The 23,411-nt window shown below is 34.6% G+C and overlaps 1 protein-coding gene across 2 annotated transcripts in view; it reads left to right on the forward strand.

Annotated features, from left to right (window-relative positions):
* The window catches only part of CNTN1 (contactin 1), a 341,046-nt gene that overhangs the window by 5,929 nt on the left and 311,706 nt on the right, over window positions 1-23,411 (forward strand). The window lies entirely within an intron of this gene.

Here is a 23,411-nt window from a genome sequence, read left to right on the forward strand (position 1 = left end):
GTAAGCCCTTCAGGGTAGAGACATTTTTCCACTTATGTCCAGTGAAAACTCTGACATATAGTTGATACTTAATAAATATTTTTGGAAGAAATGAATAAAGGAAGGTTAAAATAAAACTTGTTTTTCAGATTTCAAGGAATAAAGGATTTATATCTCTACCTTGGAAACAAATAAAAACTAGAAGCTATGTCAATTTTCACATTTTTTTAAAGAATTAACTTCCTGGTTCTGTTGATTTATATGAGATGTATAGAAGAGAGTCCTTTAATAAGCAATTTTTAATGAAAATTTATACCTAAGACATTGAATAATTCCCAAATACTAGACCATTAGGCAACTCCCTTTTAAATAATTCTACATTTTAGAAAGAATAAGAAATGTATAGTTACATGATAATGTACATATATACATTTAGCTGTATTGGAATTAATAGTGACAAAATTAATGCCCCTTTTCTTCATTTAATAAGAGGTCTTCCATTGGTGTGATCTCCAGGAGTTTATAAAACATGGTTACATGCATAACTGTGTTTGATTCTTTGCAACAGTTCTAAAAGTTAGATAGAAGTCACGATTATCCACATTTACAGATAAGGAAAAGGCAGACACTTAACCAGCTGAACCACCCAGGTGCCCCTTAATTGAAAATCTTTTAAAATACCTACTGATTGATTGACTGTATTTTTTGTTTGTTTGCATATATTATTTTAGAGATCATAACAACTTTTTTGGTACTAGAACATTGCCCAATTTCTCCAAAAAAATTTATTTTTGAATTTTGGTTTCTGTACAAGTTGAATGATACTGAAATTAAGGCATCTGCTTTCAATAAAACATTGTACTGCTTTTATTTTTTTACCTTTTTAATTACAAAAATAACAAAACAGAAAAGTGCACAGAAAAGGGTCAGTTCAGTGATCTTTAACAAAGTACTTATACCCATGAAATCAACATTCAGTTCAGGAGAAAGAACTTGTCTGCACCCAAGAACTCCTCTTCCAGCCCCTCCCAATCACGACTATCTTGCTCTTTCCCAAAGGTAGCCACTATTCTGACTTCAAGACCATTGGATAGTTTTGCCCTGTTTTTGAAATTAATGTAAATGGAATCATTTATTATGCATTTTCTTTTTGCAGGTGATTTATTTTGCTCAACCTTTGGGTAAAAAATATCTATGTTCCTGCACATAATAGTAGTTCATTTTTATTCCTCTATAGAATTCCATCATATGAATAATCCAAAATGTATATATCTGTTCTACTTGTTGGACATCTGGGTAGTTTCCAGTTTTGTGTTATTACCAATAGTTCTCCTATGAACATTTGTTATTGTATGTGTCTTTTGTAGTACATGTACATGTATGCATTTTTGCTAAGATTGAGCTGAGATTAAAACTGCTGAGTCATAAGCCAATGCTTAGTAGGAGTTGTTTGCTTTTTCCAAGTGGTTGAGCCAATTTCCAGCCCAGCTTGTAGTGTATGAGTTTTCAAGTTGCTGCTTAGCTTTGCCAACTCTTGGTATTAATAGTGTTTTTAACTTAAACTACCTAGTGAAGATGGATATCTAAGTATGGTTTTAATTTGCATTTTTTTGATTAATAAGAAGTTGAACACCTTTTATATATGTTTTGGCCATTTGAATATGCTGTTTTGAAGTGTCATTCAGAAGCTTTGTCCATTTCGCTATTGAGCTATGTCTTTTCCTTATTGATTCATAAGAAGTTCCTTATATATTCTGAGTTTGAGCCCTTAGGAAATATTTGCCAGTATCTTCTCCCACTCTATGATTTGCTTTGCCATTCTTCTAATGTTATCTTTTATCAACAGATGTTCTCAGCTTTAATGTAGTCTAGAGTTAGTATTTTTTTGTCTTGTTTAGTAAATCTTTCCTTACTACAAGTTATGGAGATATTTTTTTGTATTGTGTTCAAGATACTCTACTGTTTTACATTTCATCTGGAATAGATTTTTGTGTGTGGTTTGAGTTTTGCTTTCTTACTTTTATGGATATAAAATTCATCTGGAGACATTTATTGAAAAGGCTATCCTTTCCCCACTGTTTGGCACCACTACCTCTGTCTTAAATCAAGTGTTCCATGTATGGGCAGATTTGTTCCTGGACTTTCTATTCTATTCCACTGGATTATTTGTCTATTATTACGCCCATAGACACAATCTTAATTACTGTGGATTTAAAATATGTTTTAATATTTGCTAGAGTTGGTCCTCCAGTTTGGTTATTCCTTAAGTTTGTCTTGACTGTTAATGATTCTTTGCCTTGCTATATACACTTGAAATTCTGCTTGTTAATTTCTACAAAATCCTTGTTGGAATTTGATTAGGATGGCATTTAATCTAGAAGTCAATTTGAATATAATTGATATGTTAAAAAAGTTGACTCTTTTAATTTATGATCATAGCCTAAATATATATCACTTTTTCTAGATCTTTTAAAGTTCTTTAAATGATGTTTAAAGTTTTCAGTATGAAAATCTTGCACATCTTTTATTATATTTATTCCTAGGTATTTTATTTAGATGACCATATGATCTTTCTCTTAGGCTAGATTATTGCAATGGATAATATTGATTGATTTTCAGATGTTAAACCAGGATTTCTGCAATAAATTTAACTTGCTCATGATCTGCTTATTACCCACTATGTATATTTCTGGGTTGGGGTTGATAATGTCTTCTTTAGGATTTTTTAAACTATTCTTTTCAATTTTTGTAATTTTATTTGGTCACATTTTTGGTGTTAAGTTTATGTTGGTTGAACTCATGAAATGAGTTGGAATAGATTGCCTCTTTTTATTTTGGTAAGAGTCTAGGTGATTATGTTAATTTCTTTCTTAAATATTTTATAGAATCCACTGGTAAAGCCATTTGGTCCTAGAATTTTTTTTTTGTGGCAAATTTTAAATGAAATAATCAATTTCACAGGCTATAGTTTTAAATTTATTATTATTATTATCAAAATACAGTATGATGCATACTATATGTAATGTTCTGTTACTTTTTTTCAATCTTGGCCAACTTTTATTTCCACAAATTATAGCGCTCACATATTCTTTTTAGCATTTGCCAAGTATCCCTTTGCAATGGAACCTAATTTATGTCCCATCATTGGATCTTTGGGTTATTTCCAATTTTTTTTTAAGAATGCACAACATTGGGATGCCTGGGTGGCTCAGCCAGTTAAGCATCCGCCTTCAGCTCAGATCATGATTCCCAGGTCCTGGGATCGAGTCCTTCATCTGGCTCCTTGCTCAGCAGGGAACTTGCTTTTCCCTCTGCCTGGGGCTCTGCCTGCTTATGCTCTCTCTCACTGTCTCTCTCTCTCTGACAAATAAATAAATAAAATCTTAAAGAAAAAAAAGGAGTGCACAGCATTGTTCTACATGTACTTTTGCACGTTCCTGGAAATATTTCTCTAAAATACATTTCTAGAGTGAAATTGCTGGCAAGAGGAACATCTTTTACATTTATCATTGTTTCCAAATGGTCCTTCCAAGAGATTGTAATGATCTATAATCCTAGTAACATGAATAAGAATACTTTTGGGGGCACCTGGGTGGCTCAGTTGGTCAAGCATCTGACTTCCTCTCCAGTCATGATCTCCAGGTCCTAGGATGAGGCCCATGGTGGGCTCCCTGCTCAGCGGGGAGTTTGCTTCTCCTTTTCCCTCTGCCCTTCCACCACTGTCATGCCTGTCTCTCTCTGTCTCTCTCTCAAGTAAATAAATAAATAAAATCTTTTAAAAAATTAAAAAAAATAAGAATGCTTGCTTTTGCATATTCTCTCCAGTGCTGAGTATTGTCAATCTTTCAAATACTTGAAATATGTTGTCTTGCCAAATTAAACTTTAACTTAAGAAATAATATTAATAAAGCATAATTATGTGCTGATCACATCATAAACATGATTTTTTTGCTATAGATCAAGTTTGTTATTTTATACATAAAATATTTTAATTATTATTGGAATTATAAAACATTTCAGTTAAACTGGATCCTAAGTTGTTTTATAAAATTCAAGCACTAAGAAACTCCCCTACTTTTATTGTCCCTCTAGGTTGTAAACTTTCAGTATAATGTGTGACTATGTTTTCTCATGCAGGAAAGAGTATAATACTAGCTATTCAGTAGACGTAGATTTAAATCAATGTTCTGGCACTTAGTAGATATATATTCTTGGGAAACCTACTCAACTTCTGTAACCCTGAGTGGCTTCATTTTCTAAAGTGGAGAAAATAGATATGAACGTAAGTTTGCTCTATTTTGTCTGATTGTTTTCTAGGTTTGATTTAGGTGATTGTCTTAGGCAGGTGCCTCTTCTCTTTCACTTAACTATTTATGACCTTCTCAAAGTTGCTTGTTCTTCAAGGAAAACAAAAACGTCAGTTTTCAGATGTGGCAAAGGATCTGTTTCCCATGAATAATCTACAAAGTAGGTCCTGAAAGGAATAAGGAGTATAAGCTATATAGTAGCAAAATAAATGGCTGAAGAGGAGAAAATAGTAGATCAAGAAAGTTCTTTTAAAGAAAATTCTTTGTATTTTAGCCTGGGAGCAATGGTTCCAAGTAAGGCAGTGATTTAATATCTTAAAATGCTTTTTGAAGATTTAATGAATTAAAAGAAAGGTACTAGTTACTAGAGGACTTTGTAATTTCAAAAATGTTAAGGAAATTTACTCTAGATTTGAAGCAGCATATCAATTCTTAATAAGAAATCTTGCTCCAAAATTGGCAGACCTATAGTCGCTAAATCATCTCTTCTAATAAGTTATAATAATAATTTCATTTTTGATTTCATCTTATTGGAATGTCATAAAAACTCCCTTTGAGTAATTAAGGAAAAAATTAAAGGTACTGAGTCTTATACTTTCATCTTAATTTTTTTCACAGCATCTTTGAGAGCTAGACTTCTGCTAAGAGACACCTGTCTTTTTAAAAGTCACAGACATCCACAGGCATCTAGAACTTTAGATTCCATCCCCAGCCATGGCCAAGAACACCAGCTACCATGCTCATTTCATAAACATATATGGTTTCCTGTTTGGAGACAATCATATTTGTTATACGGGGATATAAAATAGTCATTTATAACATGACGAAATCACTAAAGAAAGATGTCTAGTAGTTATGAGATTTTTAGAGATATTTGAAACCGGGTTTTTATAAAATGTTTCCTATGTCTGATATCACTAGACTGCAAATTTTTTCCTTATTTATTTTTACTGTGGTAAAGCAGCTAGTTGTAAAGAGGAAAAATTGCCATTACTACTGAACTAAATGATTTTATTAGAGTAAAATGTGCTTGAAGAATGACTCCTTGGCATATGAAAAGCTTATACTTGCAATAAACATTCTTATATTTTCTGATACCCTGCTAAAATTATATACTGAGAAGTCACAACAAATAACTGATGTTTAGTGATTGCACATAATTTCTTATTTGTTTCCTTACCTTCTGTGTCCTTTTAATGCTGCTCTTGTTGACGTCAGTGTCATTCTGGGGTATATTGGCAATACTGGTCACTTCTTGAATGTCTAAAACTTCTCTAATGTACTTTACAAACCCAGTTATTGCATATAATTTGATTCATTAGAGAACTAAAATTTAAAGAAGCGTTTCCCCAAGAAGATTTTGTTTCATCCAGAGAATACTTTCCTTCACAATTGCTTGCAATGTTCTTTGATTTGATACTACTATTGAATCTTGATTTATTATTTCTGCTTCATTATCTCACGGCCCTTCTGTTAAGCTGACATATGCTTATCTGTTCAGTTATTCTAAACTGGCTTATGTTTGGGATGAGGCAAATGCTGTGGATGATGGATAGGAATGGAGAATGATTTCATTTATATCAGATCATAGTTTTTGTTAACATTTCTTAATGACCTCAGACAGAATTCTGAGTAAAAGCAACATCTATTTTTTTTTTAAAGTATCTTTGATGCTTTAACAAGATAGGTAGTTTTTCTTGTGTCTGCATTTATATCCAGCAAGCATCCACTCGTCTTTCGGATTACTCTATGCCCCCTCGTTCAGGAGGCTTCTGCCTAGCCTGACTTCTCCCAGTTAGATACGCACCTTTCTTGTTGATGTCCCCAATGTGCCCTTACAAACTTCTTCCACAGGCCCTTTATTATCCATACTTATATCTATGTCTGCCTTTCTTTACTAAATTGTACATGTCTTTTCAGGTTTTGTTTTGTTTTGTTATGTTTTGAATTTACAGTGCCCAGAACAGTGCCTCACATTTAGGGATACTCAGCAGTCCATATATGTCTTTTTTTTTATTTTAGTAAACAAATAAAATATTTTAGAAATGTTCTAATTTTTTTTAAAGATTTTACTTATTTATTTCACAGCGCATAAGCACAAGCAGGGGGAGAGGCAGGCAGAGGGAGAGGGAGAAGCAGGGTCCCCACTGAGGAAGGAGCGCATGCATGACTTGAGCCCAGGACCCTGGGGTCATGATCCAGCTGAAGGCAGATGCTTAACGGAGCTACCCAGGCATCCCTGGAAGTCTGCATTTCTAGCAGCATCTCTGGTGCGCCGCAGATACATTTAAGAAGTAAAAATTTCAGTCAACCTAGGTAGAGCCAATGCTCAAATCCCAGTAATACATACATATAAACACACACACACACACACTCACTCACTCACTCACTCACTCACTCACACGCACAGAGCAGCTCAGACTAAGCCTAAAAGGATTGCTTTTAAATACCTTAAGGATCACCAGGTTGCCAAAGCCATTATTTCTTGTTATCATTCGGCTCGATGCTTCTCTTCCCTTCCTCTTTCTTTTTTATTATCTTTTTTGTCTGTTATCAAAAAAGGACTTATCATGAGCATCACTACTCAATCAGGGCTTCCTTTTCTTTCATGTTAAATGCTAACCAATTTCAGTGCACAGAATAATCTTTGGGTCTTCTGTTGTGCTTGGCCATACTTTTTTTTTTTTTTTTTTAAATAATCAATCATGGGTGACTGATTGGTCTCCAAGAGAAGTGTTTTATTGGAGGAGGAAGAAGAAAGAAATGTAAAGAGGGAACGATATTTTGGAGTCTTTAGTTTCCTGGGTGACCTTTGGAGGGATGATTGCTGGATTGCTAAGAATATTAAAATAAGATTTTTGCAGCTCGCCAAATTTTCAAGGTGGTTGGGAACGATGAATAATTTATTTACAAACTCAGAGCAAAGATCACTTGCTCTAATTCTTATATAAATATTAATAAAATTGATGCATTATTTTATAATATTAACTCTCCCAGTGGCTTTTTATTCCTGAGTAACTTTCTCCAGTGTAAATTATATTATGTAGTAGAATTTTGAGTCTAACTTGAAGTTTATGTTTTTCTTCCATTTATTTGGTTTTATATTTGATTTTTTAAAAAGATTTATCCATTTATTTGACAGAGAGACAGAGAGAACACAAGAGAGCACAAGCAGGGGGAACAGCAGAGGGAAAGGGAAAAGCAGACTCCTCACTGAGGGATCCCGGCACGGGGCTCGATCCCAGGATCCCAGGATCATGACCCAAGTTGAAGGCAGACACTTAACCAACTGAGCCACCCAGGCACCCCTAATTTTATATTTGAGAGAAATAATGACATATTACTTATGGTTATGCTTTTACTTTAGAAATCAAAATTGTATCTCTAAGATTTTCTATTCACGTTTTCCATTAATTATTGGTTTCTGATAATATGCTGAAAAATTTCCACTGAAAACTGTCTGATCTAAGGTGGTAGATATGACTATGACTGCTTGTCAATAAAACACTTCTTAAAAACCAACTGAGAAACAATGCTACAGATGTTACCACAAATCATGTTTATTCATACTGCCTTCCATTTTTGAAAAGAATACTGAAGAACAAAGGAATTTCTTTTAGGTTTTTGCTAATATGTAGGTAAGGAGACAATCTTGCTGGACGCAGAAACTATTTATCTTTTTAGGTTTCTTAGCATAATTTACACAGAACCTAGTTATTTCTGTTTTTGAATTTTAAACTCAGCTTTCCTCCACAACTCTTCTGGAACATATTCTGGAAGATGACACTAATACATATGTTACTAAAAATATCAGTATAAAGTAGAATGCCTTAATTAATTAAATTTGGCTTCACTCAACATGTCTGTTTCCCTACTGCTGTTCTTTAAACCTCTGAGAGAATGATTTTTTCTCTTTCCTAATTCCAATACCTCTACTTTTTTCTGGCTCTCAATTGTCCACAACATGAGAAGAAAAATTTGCTCTCATCTTTATATGCTTTCTCCCCGGAAATTCCAATCTTTCCTTCTCAACTCCCTTATTTTCCCTATGTTCAAACTTTTCAGTTATGTTTTTCTACTAACTTTACTAGCTACTTTTTTTATTTCATTTTTTTTCTCTTTCTTATTTTAGATTTACTAGTCTGTAGTTTCTAAATATATGACTTAAGCTACAGTATCATTATCCTTCCATTTTTTAATTCATTATAATAGAAGAGGAAAGCCAATTTCTGCCTACATGTTTTTTCTTTTTAGGTTGTGGTTTACATCTTCCCACCTTTTCAGGGTCATCATTATATTCATTATTACCTCTTTCTTGGATCTTCAACCTTGACCTCTCTACTGGCTTCCTGATGCCAGCATTTAAGCATGCCTACTTCTCTTTCATCTTAGAAATGACACAGACAAAATTAAACAGAATCCTCCTTGAACTTCTGCCTCCCACAAGCTACTGCAGTCATTTTTCCTTTTCTCTCCCACAGCCAAATTTCTGTGAACTTTCATCAATGTTCACTTTACTATTCTTTTTCTTTCTTTCTTTCTTTTTTTTTTTTTATTCGACAGAGATAGAGACAGCCAGTGAGAGAGGGAACACAAGCAGGGGGAGTGGGAGAGAAAGAAGCAGGCTCACAGCGAACGAGCCCGATGTGGGGCTCGATCCCATAATGCCGGGAGCCGAAGGCAGACACGCAACCACTGTGCCACCCAAGGCGCCCCTTCACTTTACTATTCTTTACCTTCAATTTATTCTCTAACCTCTGAAACCTGGTTCTTAAACCAGACATTTCAGTAAAACTGAAATTTATAAGGTCACCCAAATACCTCTTCATCCCTAAATCCTACAGCCACCTTTCAAATATTACCTACTTGACCATTCAGTAGAAATTACACTGTTGAATTTTCCTTGTAAAGATCTTTTGGTAGTTTGGATTTATTGTTAAGAAACTTTCATTTTTCAGGATGCCTGGGTGGCTCAGTTGGTTAGTGTCTACCTTCAGCTCAGGTCATGATCCTGGGGTCCCGGGATGGAGCCCCACGTTGGGCTTCCTCCTCAGCCCATTCCCTCTGCCTGCTGCTCCACTCCCCCTGCTTATGCTCTCTCTTCCTCTCTCTGACAAGTGAATCATTAAAAATTTTTTTTCATTTTTCCCCCCATTTCCACTGTTGATACCGCTTATGGCCACAACAATTGATGTTGTGCTCGATCATAGGACTTGTTCTGCGCAGTGGAATAGTAGTGGGTGTGAACTAAGCAGATATTAAGCACCTGCAGTTTGGCTTCGTTCTTACACCCTGTTGTCTGCTGTGAGAAGCACGTATGCTGAGAACCTGCTCATCCTAGATGAGTGTGGAAATGCGTGAGCAGACATGAAGTTAATACAAAGCTTGGAGCCAAGCATGGTCACCCTGTCGCCTAACACATCTGACTAAGTCGAGTTGTAGACCCATGAGCAAGAAAAAAACATCTCATTATAATTTTGGAATGTTTGTTTTGCAGCATTATTGGGCAATAGCTGATTGATATATCTCAGTTCCTTGGAATTTCATGAAACCATCATCTGGTTTTTCTTTTAAGCCTCAGAAACATTTGTAACCTTTGTAATCTTTTTCTTCCTTTACCTTGCTTTTAAGCATCAAAGTTCTTGAGGCTTCTGCCCTAAACCCATTACCTCAATTTAAATACACTTACTCTGACGTATTATACCCAGTGATGGTTTTGATTGCTATCTATATGCTGATAACTTCTAAATCATTAACTTCAGTTTGACCTATGTATTAGGCACATCTTGTCAAAAATGCATTGACTGTCTCTACTTTGTGGTTTCATAAGCACACCAAATTCCATTTCCTGAACACTGCTTCTCTGCACAATCTATTTCATACTCAACCACAGGGAAGAAACAATTTAAAACAGTTCTGTTTTATCAACACTGTTTCAAAAATTAGCATGGGGGTTATGATTTATTGAATTTTTGCTTTATGCCTTTAAAGGAATTACCTGTCTTAATTGTCAAAACATCTCTGTGCATTACATACTATTATCCCCCCCTTTGCAGATGAGGGACATGGAAGTCAAATAACCTGTGATCAGTGGCTAGTAAGGGGCTGAACTTGATCATATGCAAATCTATATGACCCCAGTGCCCACATACTATGGACATACCAAAACCACTGATGCAGAAATAATCTGTTTGAATATTCTCCACTGCCTGGAAGAGCTCTTTAGAAAGTATGTACCACATGAATTTAAATAAGTGTCAGCTAATAAGCAAAAAAGAGGATTAAAAAGTACGTCAGAAAAGAATTATTGACTGCTTATTTAAATTCCAAATTTAAGGATCAAACTCTCCAATGATCTTTTCAAGGTCATATATATATATTATATATATATTATATATATATTATATATATATTATATATATTATATATATATTATATATAATATATATTATATATATATTATATATATATTATATATATTATATATATTATATATATTATATATATATTATATATATTATATATATTATATATATATTATATATATATTATATATATATTATATATATAATATATATATAATATATATATTATATATATCTATCTCCTATTCAACAATAACCATTACTGCTCCCTAAAAAGAAACTTCCTTGCTATTCTATAACAAACCACTCACATTATTGCTTCTGTGTCTTTGTTCATTCTATTTATTACAAATAGTGGTACCTTGTCTCTACATTTATTCATTTTGAAGCTTAAGGCAATTTCTTAAGTTCCTATAACGTTTTTTCTCTAATTGCATCAACTAACATTCATTGTAAATTACCTACAAGGCATTGATCTTAATCATATGGAAGTTTTCACACTATATATAAATAGTATCTACCTCCTAGGAATTTTCAACTTCGTTGGAATTATGCAAGTAAAATACTACTAAAATGTAATTCTTCTATATTACTTCATAGTTTCATATTCCAACTTTTAAAGCTATCTCTTGAACATAAGGACTATCTGGTCAGCCTAGTTTGTGTTCATTTCAACATCAAGTACATTTCATTGAAGAGTTGTTAAATGAACCGCATCTTTTATTTTTAACCCCATGTCATTGCTTTTTCATTTACTGCTTTCTCAAAAATATCATTGAAGTGACATAGCATCTAGAGAAATATTTCTCTCTCTCAAATCATGAATTCATATAATTCGTGGAAGTCATTATAGGAATTGATTAATATATTGAGCATACATTTAAATAAACTTGAAGTTAACCAAAATCAAAGCTGCAATCTCAAAAAGCTTATTTGTCAAGGTCTTCATCATACTTGTTTATATGGTAGTAAATTAAAGTGTGTGGAACAAGAAGTAGAATCGATTTACTCCATGATTTCTATTTCCTTATGCTAATAACCTCTTGATTATGTGATGTATTTTCGTAGACAGATTTTTTAATTTATGAAATAACATGACATGTACATTGTTTAGCACAGTTTCTCACAAATGAAGCATTTGATAATGGAAATGGTGGGCAAGTCATGCTGTTGATTTATGTTTTTAAAGTCCTATCATGTCAAAAAAAAGTATCATGAAGGCAGAAGAGAAGAAAGTTAGTATTCAGACGAGTACTGAGGAGTTATGTACATAATAAAATAAATGAAAAAGTGAGTTACATGTCCAACCAGAAACTCTGTGCTTTGTTGCCCTGAGAACCATTGGGAAATAAAGTTATAGGTCTTTTCCGTATTTAGTGCTTTAGTTTAATCTATTATTAAATGGCAGAATCATACTGTTCCCCTCCTCCCCAACCTGGTATTTTCAGATTACACTCTGCCTATTTCTCACTGCTAAGAGGAGTTAGAGGAGGTCAGGTGACCTCCCTGGGTGGTAATTGGGATTCTTCTGATCACTCCAAGATCTCTTTCTTTTTGACTACCTAAGTGGTAAGAGATAGGATGATTAATTATGGCCCCATTCTATTTTCTTGTTAGAATTTGAGATACTAACTAAAAAAAATCAGGCTTAACCACCTATGAATATAAATTTGTAGTCTATTATAAAATATTTTATATTGTAGTCAGTATAAAATTTTAAAATTATAAGGGTTTTTACTTGGATTATCTATATAGTAGGTCTTCTGTAATTATAGGGATAATTGAAAGTTGACTGAAGCATCTTATCTGTTTGAAAATCTCCACTAATAGACATTTTAATGATTTTCAGAATTCCAAGAACTAGATGTTCATTTGAAGCATTAGTAAACCCAGGAAGTTCATGCAATTTGGGTAACTCATGAAAGTGGAGATTTCACAGAGCGGTAGTATGGGACATTTCTGGAATTAATAGGTTAGGGAGTAGCCATTGTAAAATCTCACTCAAAGGATCTCATATTACTGAATTATATCTCCTTCACCTCTCCATTCCAGATATGATTAAAATGTTGATCATTAATGAAGTTGTATTGTCCATCTTTAGTAGTAAGTGAAAAGATAGAGTAGCATATTGAATTGTTAATCCCTTATCATTGAGATGCTCTCTTCTCTTGTATATTCTCAGAAATAAGTGTTGCTGGACAATATTATATATTCTTTGCTTTAAGAAATGATGCTTTCAGGGGCGCCTGGGTGGCACAGTCGTTAAGCGTCTGCCTTCGGCTCAGGGCGTGATCCCAGCGTTCTGGGATCGAGCCCCACATCGGGCTTCTCTGCTAGGAGCCTGCTTCTTCCTCTCCCACTTCCCCTGCTTGTGTTCCCTCTCTCGATGGCTGTCTCTATCTCTGTTAAATAAATAAATAAAATCTTAAAAAAAAAAAAAAAGAAATGATACTTTCAGTTAGCTTTCCTGCAGACTTTCATTTATTCAATTCTGAACTGGTTACCTTATAAGACGTAATAGTTGTCATACACACACACACACACACACACACACACACACACACACACACACACATACATTATATATAGGCATTCATCATAGAGCAACCAAAATCCAAGCTTTTATTTCAGGGAGCTAAAAGTGAATATATCATGTTAACTCTCTGTAGCTTGTCCAACTTTAGGACTTTGTACTATCTAGCTCCTGGGGATTCTGATTTCTTCAGGACCCGTTGAAACAGAATATGACTTTGATATCAAGCTCTCTGTTCTGTATTCAATCCACTCACTAAAAAATGGACTACAAATGTTTAGTTTCTTACAAAAAGATAAATATTGATCCTTTTAGACCAGAACTTCACCAAATCCTCATGGTCATTCCACAACTGAATGAGGTAATTTCATCTGGATGAAAATTATTTTGTAAGCATTTTTTTTTTTTGTGGAAAAAGGAAAAATGGATGAAGAAAGGAATGAGATGAGAATATATAACATGATAAATTATGAACTGAATTTTATTTGCTTTAGACATCCTCTAAGCCTGTGATTTTCAAGTGTGAATATGCATCAGATATCACTGGAATAGCTTGTTAAAACAGATGCTTTCCAAGATTCTGATTCAGTAGTCCGGAGTGGGTTTGGATAATTTGCATTTTCCTAAACTCTCAGGTGATGCTGATGTTGCCTTTCTGAGAACCACCCTTTGACTAGTACTGCTCTAATTAACTTTGGTACCAACCCTTCTTTGTTAACTGATAACACTTTTTTGTTTGTTTGTTTTTTGTTTTTGCTAACTGGTAACACTTAGTTTCAGAAAATAATAGCCATACCAAGCGTGTTAGCTAATGGAAGAAAACAGCAAAGCAGCTTAATTTATTGTATAGGATGATGCTGCATTAGTAGGATTCTTTTTCCTTGATTTCACATTTTTTTCCTTATGATAAAAAAATAACACAAGTAATCTTCCAGGGCCTGAATTTTTGACTTGTGTTAAAGAAAATATTGATATTCCTATTGCTTTTAAGAAATCTGTTAGGGTCTCAAGTTTTTATTACAATCAAGTCTGAGAGAAGCAATGGGACACCCCTGATGCTTTCTCCATTACCGAGTAATTTCAAGCTTTTTTTAGTCTAGCAGTTACAAAACATGGGGGTGAATGTAATTTGCCGTGACAAGTAACTAGTAAATGGACTCTTGACATTAAGGATGAAATTCCACAGATATGTCTAATAGTTTGAAAGTCAGGATGATAGGATCTTTCACAACCTATGCTGCATGTTAAAATCACCTGGGTAACTTTAGCAATACTGATGCCTGGGCCCTGCCATTCAGATATTCAGATTTAATTGATTTGGTTTCCTGTCTTGACATAGGGAAATGGATAGAGGAAAATGATTAAGGAGGGAAGTGCAGACAAAAAGCCAACTACCATTTCTTAGGACCTACTTTCCATATGTTAGGCATTACGTAAGATATTTTATCAATATTGCCCCTAAACTTCACATAAACTCAAAAGATAACTATTAAGTTAAAAGCTCTTTTTTTTTTTTTAATCTAAGGAAAGAGATTTGAATAGGGATAAAATAACTTTCCTATGACAAGAGGTTATTTACTAAGTAGGAGGCTGGCTATTAGAACCCAGGTTGAGGTGGCTCCAGCGCCCACACTTCTCCATTTCTTTGTAGAGATACTAGATGCCTCTTTTCTTTCTTCTTCTTTCTTTTCTCTCTTCTTGTCTCCAGTTCTACTACTACTACTACTACTACTACTACTACTACCACTACAAATCTAAACAGCTTGGAATAAGAGACAAACTCTAACAAATGTTGAAAGGTTAGAGTGCAGTATGATGAACGATGGTTCCTTTAGAATACAGGCTCAATATATATGAAGAGTAAAAGCTTTGCCTATAGGACCTTGCTGTTGGATGTGGGCAAATACAACTGTCTGGATATAGGGACTCTGGCTGTATTTCCCAAGGCTTAACCTGTGGTGAAAATGGCATCAGAAGATAGGTAGATAGCCTGAATACAGAATCTGGCAACAATTATTAGTGTAATCATAGTTGAAAACCAACTGGATCTCTTCAAATGATTATAGGGACAATAAAATCAATAAAGGATATTCACTAAGCTAAAATAATAGTAAATTCATTAGACTAAACTAAAATGAATTTTTGAACTATTTTTCATGTAACGAGCTTAGAACAATGTCATATAGTATGTACCCATACTCTTCATATTATATTCATACTATTCTTTTATACGTTGGTTTGCCAACTTAAAAAATATTCTTGCTTTAAGTTCTGGAGTAAACTCCACTTAAATTTCATCTAGTAAGGTAAATTAATATTTAAAATGAGACAATTTCTGCTTATCATCTGGGTGTCAGCTTTAGCAAATATAAAATCACCTTCAAATATACTTCATTTCTTTTGTGTCAAGTCAATTCTACTCTTTCCTTGAAGGAGTGCTGTAGCTTCATGAGGAAAATGGTTTAACAGCTCTGTATAAAAACATGGTTTTATTTTTCTTGCTTTGGTTTAAGTTGAAGCCAACATGATAGTCACCATTGGATACAATCACTCCTTTAAGCATGGTGTCTAGTAGGTTGGAGGAATCTCTTTTTGTATTTCTCAAGCAAAATAGGGGCCTCTTATAAAGGAATTGTGCCTATGCATTCTTGTAAAATTAGATTTATCATAATCAGGTCTGCATTATTCATTCTTTAATCAGCTTTAAAGCTACTAAGTAAACTGGGATTTCTTTGCGAATAGGTTACATACCTTGTCTTTCAAGAAGAAACTTTCTAAACTTTTAATTGACTGACTTATAAATGCAGTAGATTGTTTTAATTTTTTCCTCAACTTTTTATTTATAGTTTCATGTGAAATAGGGCCTTTATAATATGTTTTTTTATTGCACCTGATGGATATTTCTTTTTAGAGCAATGTGCATTTTCATTTGAAACCAGGAACATGCTGGATAGTTTTAAAGATACTCTTGATGGGGTGCCTGGGTGGCTCAGTCGTTAAGCGTCTGCCTTGGGCTCAGGCCCAGGACCCTGGGATCGAGCCCCGCATTGGGCTCCCTGCTCTGCTGGGAGCCTGCTTCTTCCTCTCCCGCTCCCCCTGCTTGTGTTCCCTCTCTCGCTGGCTATCTCTCTCTTAAATAAATAAATAAAATCTTTAAAAAAATTAAAAAATAAAGATACTCTTGAGGATTATGAAAGTTTTTTTAGTACCTTTTCTAATGAGTAGCCCAAGAGGTGTCCAGTCAACACCAAGAGTTGACTTCAGTGAGTGCAGTCTTTCCTGTAGGGCACATTAGTCTGCTTCTCTTCCAGTGGGCAAAAAGAGGCCTCTGGGCAATGGTTGAAGCCCTATAAGTGCCCAACATGCTGGAGCAGTGAAATTGAATAGATTACTTATGTGGCTCTATAAGGCAGAGGTTACCTTCTTTTTACAGATGAAGAAACTGAGGCCACGTGAGGTTATATATTTAGAGTTGTTAAGTCATAGGCTAGGATTTGAACTCATATCTGATGGACTTTGTGGGTATCCTTCAAGGTTTTCCCAGGCTCTACCCTCTTTTATCTTTATTTTAACAGTGTTTTATGCATTTCTGGACCCTGGTTGTCCATTGATGAAAATTTAGGATTTCTTTCCATCAAAGCATATTCCAGAGTACCCCTTACATCGATAACTTCATTGAACTTTATTTCCTTTCACCTAAGGTGGTGTGAGGTGTTAAAGCTTTTAAGGGAAGTTATTTGAGAGCTCTACTGTCTGATTACCTGCATATTATTAAAGTTCAAGCCTTTTTAAACACTGGACAATTAAAGTTAATTATATAGTTATTTGTGCCTTGAGGACAGAAGTGTCACTCATTCAGCTGGAAACACATAGAAATGCTCAAGATGGAAAAGTTAAGAGTTGCTGATTCATCTTACGGAATAATGCGCATTTATGGATTTTTTCAGAGTAGAGCACCTAAATCAGTAATATGTGAACACGATGGAAAGATGAAGTAATAGTCACTTTGATTTAAAATTGAGGATAATTCTATTTTCAGAGTGTAGTATTTAGGGAAGCTTTGCACATAGGACTTTTTATCATGAAATTTTTTTTACTTCAAGAATTTGCTATATAATTTCTAAGCTGTTTTATAAGCAGCTTCTAAATAGCAGTCCTTCTTAACCTGACCATCTGGAATGTAGAATAGAGTAACCAAAAGAAAGAAAGGAAGTATAGTGGCTTTTATTGAAAAAAGCATTAAACCCTGAATCAGGACCAGAACCTTGACTATATTTCATGTGAAATTGTGGAACTCACCTTATCTCATTGTGCTTATGTGGTCAGTAAAATAAATCATTCTTATTTGCTTAATGTACTCTTGCATGGTTCAGAGGAAGTACATAATATGCTTGCTACATAACTGCAAGGGCTTTTAGGCAACAGAGTAAGTATTTATTAAGAACTTACCTTGTGTCAATGCCATGCTAAAGTTAAAAGAGTGGAATATTGTTAAAAGATCTACCCTGTTGGCCTAACACTTTAACATTCAATGTGGCTTTTTTTTAAAAAAAGTTAATCTGCTTATGAATTTATTCTATATAATTTTCACTTCAAATTTATCTCTACAGTATGTCAGTCAAAAAGATAAGTTTAGGGGTGCCTTGGGTGGCTAGTTGGTTAAGCTTCAGACTCTTGGTTTTGGCTCAGGTCATGATCTCAGGGTCATGAGATTGAGCACCACGTGGGCCCCACACTCAGCACGGAGTCTGCTTGAGAGTCTCTCCCTTTCTCTCTCCTTCCCCCTTTGTCCCCTCCCTCCCCCTCTGCCTCTCTCTCCTCTCCCTGCTCCCCTGGGTGCATGAGCATGGTCTCTCTCTAAAATAAATAAACAAAATCTTTACAAAAAAGATAACTTTAGAAGAGCATGTTCATTTGCAGTTATTTGGTCTCTTAAATTCTAGCTTTTTTCATTGGCTTTTGAAGTTTTAGTTCAGTGTATGCTTTTTTTTATTGTTAAACGCTATAGATAGATCTCTAAGTAATAGTTACCCATCTTAAAAGGTGTGTTTGTGTGTGCGTGTACACATGAGAGTAGAGAAGTATAAAGAACGATTAGTACACACAGTCAAATGGCATTTACTTTATGCAGCTATTTGTTTTGTGTTTTTGGAAATTGAATTTTATTTGAAAAGCAAAGGTAATATGGTTGCCAGATAATTGAATCCTGTTTTAAATCTCTGAAAAATTAACTATAATCAAAATATTTCTTTTGTGTAATTCAACATTTTTTAACATGAACTTGTTAGACTTTTTAAACTGAAACCTAGCTATGGTTGTATAAAATAGAAAGTGAGGAAAATACATTTTTTTTTTTTTTTGCCTTTTGAGAAAACAGTTGACTTTACTAGCTGATTGTCTTTCTCCTCTTACCAAACCCCAAACATCACAGTTCACATGAATGTCCTCATTTATCAGTTATCTTTCAGACCATGGTGCTCATATAAAGGACGTGATGTTTTGTGTATCAGTCCTCCTTTATAGCAATCCCAAGTGCTTAGCTTGTCAACCTTCCTATCCTATCCTCTGCCCAAAAAGTCAATAAAATGAGCTATATGGATGACTGCCATAAAAACACTCAGGACCAGCTTCTATTTTTTCTATCACATTGGATCTTTTGTCTAAGTTCTAAAATTCTTTGTTATATAAAGGACTCTAAAAAAAAAAAAATCTCATTTTTATTGCAAAGAGTAATGCCCATTTGACTTTGATACTCAGTCTCAGAATTTAATATGCTCAGTTTTGTAATTTATTGTCAAACGATGCTATTTGGTAAATTGGAGCATATCACATGAATCCAAGCTATAGAGGATGACAGACCTCTCCATCAACTAAGAAGTTGATGGAGCTACCCAAGTGACTAACGATGTACAGGTCAACGTTCCCTTTCTTATAATTCTGGAATTCAAAAAAGCTCTAAACATGCAGTCTGTGACTCATTGGTGACAAAACCTCATCTTGACCTGATTTGGTAGTGATGTAGTTTTGGAATATAGGTGAGGTTCAGTGGGTTGGAGTCCAGAGCTGAAGACCAAGAAAGAATTCTTGAGACATCTTTGGTGCAAAATGGTGGTTTATTAGCTAGGGGACCGGAGCCATGGGCAGAAAGAGCTGTTGCACCAGGGTTGTGAGGGGTGGCTGATTATATACGATGGGCTTGGGGGAGGTAAGGAAGAGGGAGGTTTCAAAAGGATTTTCATATGTTAAAGAAGAGTCACAGGAGGTAAGTTTGTTTTTCCCTCTGGCAAGGCATTAACATGAAGATAGTTGGGGGCTTCCTGGAAGAATGTCACCCGTGTCCCACCCAGGAGTGGGGGGTGGGGAGGGGATTGCAGGGTGTCAGCTTCTGCTTTGTCTTCAGCTAGGCTTCTGCTCCCTCATCAGTAGCAAAACACATTCTGAACTGATTCGAGACCATTCATTTTTTTCTGGTGTAAATATTCCCAATTTTTCCTCAGGAAATGTTGATGTTTTACATTACACATTGCTACTCTAGATAGGCATATACCCTTCCAAAATTCCAAAAATTCCCAAATATATCTTAATCCAAAACATATTTAATGCCACAGGTTTTGGGAAAGGGATTATAGGTCTTTATTAGATACTTTCCTTGCCCTCAAAGAGCTTGTAGTTTGTTGAGGTGTGTGACAGGAAACACTGCCCTCAAACAATCAACAAATAGTTACTGAAAGTCTGCTTGTTGGTAGATACATGCATACATGCATATGTATATACATATAATGTAAACCCATATTATATAGTTTATCTACATGACTGTAATTTATATAATGTTAATTTTGCATTATAGGAGAAAAGTACTGTTAGTTTAGAATAAGTATAGTGGTGTAAAAGGTTTCAGAGTAGTAGGACTTTTTTCTTAACCATTTTGAATTTGTTTTTTAATAAAATAAACCATAGTCAACAAGGAAGCCTCTATACACTGAAGGGAAAAGCAGATAAGGCAGTTAAATTTTGATGCATGAAAACCCTCCAGGCAAATGTGTTTCTCTTTCCATGCAATAGAAAGCCGTTTTGAGGATAGATCAGTTTAACAAGTTTTGAGCAAAGAACCAAATTGAATTTAGTTGACTTTTACTTCTGCCCTTACTAGATATGACTTTAGGTAAGTTACTTAAAATCTTTAAGCCTGCTCTATTATCTGTAAAATAGTAATAGAAAAAGTAGGTATCCTACAGAGTTGCCAGAGGAATGCATTAGGCAGTGCATGTTTGGAAGACGCCTGGAACATAGGAAGCACATGGCAAATGGTGCTTATTATGAAGTTGTTCTCATCCAGGCCCAGTGGATAAAGATAATCTTAGACCATGGAATTCTACATAATTAATTCTTAGCTATTCAAGAGAGTTGCTGTCATTGCATATTAGATTTCCTTTTGTTAGGATAAATTGTTCCATCGTCTTTTAAGATTTCATATCTGGTAACTCAAGCAATTATCTTCTGAAGAAGCCTTCTGCAGATTCTTTCGGCATTCATGTTTAGTATTGGCAGCCTCTTGGCTGACTCACACGAGACTGAGATTCAACGTGGAGAATTTTTCTAGGAAGCAAAGGCTATAGAAACTGCAAAGTGTTTTATGAAACATTTGATGTGTGTTTTATGGGATCACTCCTGGTGACTCCTAGTTTAATAGCTAAATCATTCAGTGTAAGGTGATCACACTCTCTGTCCTGTAAGAATCTTATGAAATAAACAGCTGGGGGAAATAAGCTGGGAGGAGGGCAATGGATGAAATTTTCAACTAGACACTCTGATATATTTCTGATAGATATAGTGAAGTCATACTAGAATGAAAGAACTATTAATGTGACCAAGAATCTCTGTATGTATTAAAAAGACTCATCTGAAAAGGAAGTGGAAGACACAATAGTAGGGTCACCTTATGATTTTCATAAATCCTAGGCACTTCTACTTTTGTGGGCCCCTTCTTCCATAAAAAAATAATTACAAATTATGGTTTACAACTGTCTTCATATAAAGATGAATATAATCCCGGCTAGATTTATTATTATATATTTACTATTACTATATTTATTTTTATTTTATTTAAAGCAAACTAAAACATTTTTGTGAACACCTAAAAGTAATATGGATGCTAGGCATTGTGCCTACTGTGCCTAATGGTTAAAATTGACCTTGAATGCAAGTAGAACTTCACTAATCTTTCCTCTTAAAAAGCAAGCATGAAGAGATATTAGCATATTTAGAGGACGAAGAGAGGACAGTCAAAGCAATACTAGGAGTGTATTTTATAGACATACAATGGAAGCATGGCCCAGCCAACTACTGGCTCCTTCAACAAACAAACAAAAAAACAACCAATCAACCCCTCTTCAGCACAGACTGATAGACCATGTCCTGTCTTCTATCACCACCAACCATTTCAGGCTATTGGAACTCCTGCTTAGCAAAATAGAAGTAAAATAACTGAAAGCTACTCGCTTCTTTCATTTGTACTTAGAAGATTTGGAAATACACTCAAGTTTTTTGGCAGAACCCATCTCAATGCTCAATATTGAAAAAGCACAAATTCCCCTCTGTTAGCAGGAGCAAACAAAAGAATACTGAATTTGACTTTGATTCAAGACAATGGCATTTGAAAAATAGGGTCGAGTACCTTCTTATGCATTGGTTACTACAACACAATAGAAAATTTTAGAATGTGTTAGGTTGATATAAAAAATCAACTTTTGATTTTGATCAAATAAATAAATCAGACTTTTGTAATGAAGGTGAGAGAATGATCTTAAATAAGAAAAATAGCATGAAGTGAAAAACACAATTGCCAGATTAAGACCTGAATGAAAATAGAGACCGCTGATGGAATTGTACCAAATCAGCAATGCAAATGGCAAGTTCAAGAGATTCTCCTGGAACTCACAAAAAGTATGAAGAAACCCAAATCAAAAGACAAATGATATGTAACCAAGCTAGCCTTAAAGTTCCCCTCAGCTTGACTGACTAAGACAGGCTTGTTCCTGACTCTAGATCCCAGAGATCTCTTTTCTTGAAGGATTTACTTTAGAAAACTTGTGATTGCTTTTTTTCCCTCTGTCCCTGTGAAATGCGTATAAATCATTCTTCACCCTCTAGCCAGTTTTAAAATCCAGGAATGTCTTTCTCAAGGACCTGGGGGCCATCTTTTAAAATGTAATCATCAAGAAAGATAACACTCCCATCGCCCAGTTTCTGTGGGAGGGTGGAAATTTAAATAATCCAACAATTCACCCCCACGGATGGCCTAATCACATTGACCATCCCTGCTAATGGCTTTCAGTACTTTTCCAATTGCTCACCTCAACTCTTAAAACCTCCGCCACCTTTTGTTTCAATGAGGTTGAGTTCAGTCTCTTTCCCCTACTGTCTTTGTTTTGAATAAAGTCTTCCTTGCTAGTTTAAATTTGTCCAGTGCAATTTTACTTTTTCTAATCAAGGCCGGATCTTTAAGATTCAACAAGTATTTAACAGGCATTCAATAATAATAGTTTAAAAAAAAGACCAGAGCAAACAGAGAAGAAGCAATCATTTATGACAATGGGGAAAAAAAATTCATGAATTCAAGAAATCTTGAGTCAGCAAATTAAAATGGCCAAAAAAAAAATAGTACAGGAATAACTAATGAAAAGAAATAAACAGATATGGTAAGATAAATGTAAGATATCTTACATTGCAAGGATAATAGAAATTGTTATGACAACAGTAAGGGGGAAGAAGGTGGCAAACAGAAAAAAGTGTTTGAATAACCTCTGAATTAGAACATCAGTAATTATTCTTTATTTTTTATTTTATTATTTTTAATTTTTTTTTCAGAGAGAGAGAGAGAGAAAGTGTGAGCAGGAGTGGGTGGGGTGAGGGAAGGGCAGAGGAAGAGAGAGAATCTTAAGCAGGCTCCATGCCCAGTGCAGAGCCCAATGTGAGGCTTGATTTCAGGACCCTGAGATCATGACCTGAGCTGAAATCAAGAGTCAGATGCTTAAGGTACTGAGCACTCCTATTCTTTATTATTACTGATGTGATTATATGTAATAAATATGTCAAAATATTTTGGAAGAGTAAAAATATTAAAACAATAATCTCACTCTTGATTTGAAATATTATATGTGCAGAAACTTGGTAAGTGAGTTTTACCAAGATGATAGACATTTTTACTTTTGGATTAATGATACCAAG

The sequence above is a fragment of the Ursus americanus genome, chromosome 25 (genome assembly GCF_024610735.1).
Source record: "Ursus americanus isolate L20-20 chromosome 25, mUrsAme1.1.p, whole genome shotgun sequence".
NCBI classification, from domain to species: domain Eukaryota; kingdom Metazoa; phylum Chordata; class Mammalia; order Carnivora; family Ursidae; genus Ursus; species Ursus americanus.